The sequence below is a fragment of the Eufriesea mexicana genome, unplaced genomic scaffold (assembly GCF_001483705.2).
Source record: "Eufriesea mexicana isolate 0111107269 unplaced genomic scaffold, ASM148370v2 scaffold3530, whole genome shotgun sequence".
Lineage (NCBI taxonomy): Eukaryota > Metazoa > Arthropoda > Insecta > Hymenoptera > Apidae > Eufriesea > Eufriesea mexicana.
Genome location: NW_016911580.1, coordinates 32,018 through 38,985, shown reverse-complemented (window position 1 = coordinate 38,985; position 6,968 = coordinate 32,018).

The following is a 6,968-nucleotide window of genomic DNA, read 5'->3' as shown; positions in this document are numbered from 1 at the left end:
GGGGGGGGGGGGGGGGGGTCTCACCGATTTTGATGATTTTTAAACATGTTGTAAAAGTTGACACTTTGAAGAACTTTTTGATTATACATATAATCAACGTCCAGCGTCAATTTTCGATATTTTTTTCTGAAAAAGATGGCTGCTGCTATATTGAATTCTGTATATATGTATACCTCTGTAACTCTGTGTGCGTCAGTCCAGTATCCCTTAAGTCAATCCATACCCCTTAAGAAACTCTTGTTTCTATTTAAAAATAATGGCATGGCGATCAACGACGAATAATGTACAATGTGTCAAGAAAAATAAAATAGAAGATGAATTCCTGATCGGAATAGGAGAACCTAATTCATTAAATTAGTTACTAGGTAGAGAATAGTTAGGTTTAAGTAAGGTTTGGATTAGGTTTTTTTATTTAATTCGACTCAATCGAGTTTTTAAGTACACCCGTTATACGCGTTCATTGCGGGCAGCCTCCATGTATTTATATAAACCACGAACAATTGGCGCCTCCTCATTTACGCACACGTTGTCACAAAAACGTAGCTACAGGCAATTATGGTTACATATATAATACATGAAAAATTTCAAAATAATTTCGTCGAAATGGAAACGAGACCTCGCTTTTCCTAAATAATTACCATTTCTTCTTCCCCAAAAAGACGTTGCATCGCAGAAATTTCGCTTCTACTCTGCCCTAGGAGCAATAATATCTCGTCACGTTAATATCGCATTAGGAGAAAGAGCGAAACGCAGGCAGGAGCAATTATTCCGCTAATGCAATAGTTGCCGACCAAAGCGCGTCGCCAAAATTCCTGGCAAACCGAATTCGAATTCAGGATCCTGCAGTGCACAGACATCGGCGCAGCCCCGCAACAAGAACAACAACAACCGGCAGATGCACTTGGTGTGCATGAGCCAACGATGTGCAGCTAAGCGTGCGTGTTAACGTCGCTGTCGTGTGGATACAGTCTGTACGCTACTGCTTCTCTGGGCTAAGTACAACGCTCCTCCGGATTTACGTTAACGTCGCCACCACTATCGATTCCGCCTCGTTTTCCCCTAGAAACATTAAATTCCCCTATTTCGTAGCTCCGAACGCGATGCACGCGGAGCCACTGTTTCCACGATAAAACTGAAACGGGGAAACGGAAGGGGACGTTTCTGAGGAGATAAACGGGACAGATACCCGAGGACGTTCGGAAGAGGAACTGGGTCAATCCGGATGGAACATTTGGGTCAGCCATCCGGAAGTCCCTAAGGGGACACGATAAGGCATGCCTGGACGAATTTATGTGCCGTAAATCGAAGGCGCAAGATCGACCGGGAATCGCAGGTTTCATCGACAGGTTAGCGGTGCTCGGTGCTCGTTATTAATGGAATTAAATCTCATCCGGTCAGCGGTCGTTTTCATTAGCGGTCTTCCAATTGTTCCACGCCGGCGAAATGCACTTCGATTTCCAAGCGTGGCGCTCGCGGCCGCTATTGTTTCCGGGGAATCACCGCGCGAAGGCTCGGCCTTGCGGCCACGATTTTCGATTACCGTCACGCTTTATACGTATCAGGGGAATAATTTCTGCGGATAATAGATGCGAGATGGAGACGCGGGCTTTTTAACCAGATAACTATGGAGCTGGGTTTTGAAAATCCCCCCGCGCTGTGCGGAGTTAAGATCGAGCAAAGTCGAGTCAGGTCTCCTATAATAGGATTAATTCGAACCGTGTTATATGAAAATCAGGATTACTCGAAATCAGAAAATGCGTTCTATGGAAATATCCGCGTTATGAGGAACATAGTAATAAGACAAATCGGATTAATTTATACCATGTTATATGGAAAGTGTCTTATATGAAACTCAGAAATAATACAAAATGGACGAACTCGTACCGCGTTATATGGAATCTCAGAAATAAATAAATTGTACATAAATCAGACCTATATAAAAGCTGCATTCTCAAAGTATCAAGTTGCGATTGATACGGTTAATAAATAAAATTTTATAATAGAAATGGCAACGAATATGTAGATTTTTACATATTTGAATTTAGGTTTGTCGAATATAATACATAGTTCGTATAATAAAATTATAAACTAAAAAAATTGTTTCCAACGAAGAAACTTAATTTGATACATATTAGTGACGCATCCTAGTTTAAAATAGGATTCTAACGTGTTAAAATTAAACGGTTTATTACTTTGTTTTATATAATTATCTTTTGGGTGCCTATCAAAGCCCTTATTAAAATCTTTTCTATCGTAAGTTCTCTTATGCATCGATGTTATTCCATATTTCTTCTTATTTATATTTATTTCCGAAACAAATGTTTTATCCTCAAACGCTCTTATGAAACCGCTTCAGTCTGATCAGAATTCAGACATTCTTATCACGTGGTTCATACATCGAGGATACCACGATTAGATTGTTTTATTATTCATCGTCATTGTCAAATATTTGTAGTCTAACTCTTTTTTTCTGGCTAGCCGAAAATCCTCCTCACTTTACAAATTTTCTTCTTGGTTTTCAAATGTACTCTTATTTTATAGTTCTTCCAAAACCTCTATATATGGAGCCAAGCAATTTTGAAATTCTCTTTTAAATTTTGCACTGCGCATCATTGGAAGATTGCAAAAATTTAACCGAATTTAATTTAATCCAATAAGTGCTGCCATATATAAATTTTTCAAGCCATTTGAGTTGTAGCAATGTTTTTCTACGAAAAACGCGTTATAAGGAGACCGTGTTATAGGTGACAACAGCTGTCACAATTTTCGCTTTGCGTTGTATGCAAATCGCGTTGTAGAAACACGATTGTATACGTGTCTTCTGTAGGAGAAATACCCCTATGATAAATTCTACGAAACAGGTTAAGAAAAATGAGCAAGGATTACATTTTTATGAAAAATTAAATCAAAAAATGAATTATACATCGTTGAAAGAATTATAATTAATTTGTACTCGAGCAGTAACACTTAATAAGCGTTTATTATAATACCTTCAAGCCTAACCCCTTAACTCCTTAATGATTTAACACTAGGTTTACGGACGTTATCTGTATACCTATTTCCAAGGTCACCTGTCAAATTGACAGGTAAAGGAAACCACGTGCCTTTTTCTTTAACGATTAGTTCAATTTAAAAACAATTATATATTATATTAACAGTCTTAACCCTTTGCACTCGAGAGGTGACTCTCAGTCACCATTTGTTTTAATGTTATAATTTACATAATGGATGATGATAATTATATTAAGAACATCGAAATAAAATTATTCTATTCGTTCGTTTCTGACGGAAATTCACAATTTCCTTTTTTGAATTTTAGTATAAAGAGTATCAGTGAGCTTATAAAAATCTAAGAGCTTCGAATTGCATCTTCATAACGAAGAAATTTTCGAGTTCAAAGGGTTAATATATTGTAGTATCGCAGAATGCCCACCTCGTGTGTAGGTGACTGGTTTGGAAAGTCGTCGAGGGTTCGAGGGCCAGGTCATTCGGAAAAATCCCGGCGATGCGTCAGGCCCTTAGCATGACCACATTTGGTCGTGTTGGGGGAGGCTTTTTAGGGAATATATGTAGGATATTTTTTGACTTCCCCAGGTATAGAAGCTCGGTTAGCGTCTGGCGGCCAGACGAGCCTGGGGAAGTTGGGGCCAGGCCGTGTGAGGTAGCCTCGCTCAACCCCGGTTTTCCCCATTGTAAACCGGGGGTGACGCGTCCGTGGGCACCTCTCGGGAAGGGTCCCCGCGTGGGTGACCCTTCGGAGAGCCTAACCTGAAGGAGGAATCCCTTCCACCCCAGAGCGTTACGTGGAGGGAGCTTTCTCCTCCTTCGGGGGAGGCTCTTGCCTTCCAGACTGGCTTAAAAGGGCCCGCTCTGGAAGATAGGGGAGAGTTTTGAGATAGTCATTAGAGAGTTGAGGTAGTCCATGAGAGAGTTGAGACCGAGAGTTGCGATTGCGAGAGTTACGCGTTATTGAGAATCGAATAGAAAATACAGACTGCAGTGAATCTGAGTATTCCGAGGTACTCTCCAGCGAGTAGAGACTGTGTGACCCTACATATATAAAGAAGGCAGAAGTGGTTAAGAGACGATTCTGGAGAGACGATTCTTGAGAGACGCTTCTTTCGAGAGACAGTGCTTGAGAGATAGTTAAGCTGGGTCAGTGAGTTGTAATTGTGTTGTTAGTTATAATTGTGTTGTTAGTTGTAGTTATAAGAGTTTAGTTGATATATATCTATATTCGTAGTCTTTACCGTCACCGCACATTGTATTATTATTTTATCATTAACACGTTCAGTGCTACGTCAGTCCCTAGGGACTGACAGCAGACTTTTCGTTTGGACGGTGTGGATTCTAGGGACTGACAGCGAATTTTTCGTTTGATCATCATCGGTGCGTAAGACTGGCATTGTCGAGGGTTAAATTATCAATGACAATTAATATATTGTAAAAATTTAATTCCCTCTGCTAAAGTAAATCTTTACACTTCCGTGGCTTTTTTCGACTGATCGTTTCTTGGTGATCGCCTTTTGCCTTTCTGGTATTCCCCACCCCATTATCTTCTGTTTATAATTTGTATATTTGTGCATTGGCTGTACCATTCTCACAGTCCAAACGACAAAGTGAAACAAAGTAATCTTCTGCTCATACCCTTCGGTATACTTGAGCGCTCGGCATCGAGTGCTCACTAGCTGCCGCCTGAGCGGAAAGTATAGCAAAATCGGCGCCGCACTCAACGTGTTAATAAATAGTTTTATATTATTTAACAACCATCCTGTCTCTACAATATGTTAACTAAATCTGTTACCATCGTATAATTGGAGCAACCCTTCCGTCAAATTGACGGGTTCCGTAAATCTAGTGTTAAGTTCCAATAGCATAGGCCCTAAACAACAGGCAGGTCGATTACGCGTTGGCCCATTCCCGGCTGTAGCTGAGCGTTCAAAATAGCCCAAATGCACGTGTCTTTCGGTATATAAATGCACGTGTAAAGTGCAATTAATTTTATTTTGCAAAATGTTCGATAAATAATGACTACCAATTGATTATTACACAAGAAAGATTTATAAGATTTATTTATTTCAACCCATTACGTACAGCACAGCGTAATGTCCTTTATTAAATATGCCTGCGGCTATACATGCTTCGATTTCAATTATTTCTGAGCTGGAGTGCAAATGCTCTGGAGGTAGCCACCAAACGGTTGAATTGAAATTTTCATTGTCGATTTTTGCGCGTTATTTGCAAATAAACTGATGAACAGTAATTTGCCAGAGGACTGCAGACAATTATTTTCATGTAAGTAACGGGAAATAACTGCTCAAGACCTTAATATTTCAAAGATTGCATTGAAAATTAGGAATATATTCTAGAAATATTATAATATTGATTAAAACAATATAAAAATATCGATTTTTCTGACGGTTTATCAGAATTCCCTCGTAACCTCTTCCCTCGGTTAAACATCGTGGAGACTATGTCTATCAAAAATACATAGCTCTCACAGCTGTCCTCAGACACCGATTCAGACTCGGACTGCCTCTCGCGCGTTGCATTCATCCTTAAAAACCCTTGCACTCACACACTCGTAGCTTGGAAAACGACCAGCCGCACTTCTCACCCAAACCTGAGAAATAAATACACGCAGTATAGTCCCGTAAACTTCACTCCGCACATCGTTCACTGGCGCCAGACATACTTCATACACCCCACAGTATTTACCGGGTAATTCGTCCCTTTTCCCGAGACACTTCCTATTTTTCGTGAGAAAGTTCACGTAATTTTCTTCTCCATGTCTGCGTATGGTATGCATCACGGTATTGGTGCAATTTCTGAACAATTTTGTGGATATATAATGTGGATTATATCGCGATATAATACCATATTCATAGGTTAGAATACACGTAGTCGATAAGTAGGTTACTTCTCTATTCTAACTTGTATCACGAAAGAGATACGTATTTAGTTGGCACTAGGTCGTTATGTAGATGCAATATTAGTGCTGATGTATTGCAGTAAGTTTTAACTCGATTGCGTCAATTAATCAGTATATTATATCTTACTACGTTTGAGGCAAGGGACCTATATATCAGACGTGACATGTCATATTTCACGTTAGTTGACGACTGAATAAGACTGGTAGAAATACGAGTACCCGAGAAGCATAAAATTACTTTTGGTTTCGAGATTAAGTAAAAATAGATAGGGAACGTATCAAGATATATATGAACATGTTAAAAGTGAGGTTAATTATAAATTTTATATCAAAGTCATGTCACTTTCATTAAAATTATTATTCTGCTTTTCGTCTTTCCCTTTCATCGAAATAACACAACGTTGATGAAAAGATATCGAAAAGTATAGCGTTCTATGTATCGAATCTCTTCGATTTTCAAGAACGCTTATCACGCGCCAAATTAACCCTTTGCACTCGAAAATTTTTTGGCTAAAGAAGAGAAGAAATTCAAAGATTCTCTACTAAAAAGCTGACGATACTTTTTTCAGCAATAAATAAAGAATTGTATAATAATAGAATTGTAGAATTATTCGATTTCGATACCTCGCACACTGTCATATTACAATTAAATTTGATATATTAATTAATATCGATCTTCCAATTTTTATGAAATGGTGACTGAAGCTCACCTCTCGAGTGACAGACCATTACATTACAGATTTAATCACTGCAATTTTAGCGTTAACTTGGGATATATGAAATCCCTTATGGTATTTAACATATTATAGTCACACCATTTTCTACTGTAAGTGTAGAGTCCTACGTATCGAACCTCTTCAATCTCCAAGAACGCTTATCACGCGTCAAATTAATATCGCGTGATTAGTTTCGTAATATTAAGGATCCCGAGTGCGATGTTAAAATAGAGCGTTTATTTACGGTAAAAGTATACGATAGTTATAGCAGAGACGTTTATCGGAGAACCGTTTCGAACACGCGTTTATAAGTATATGTA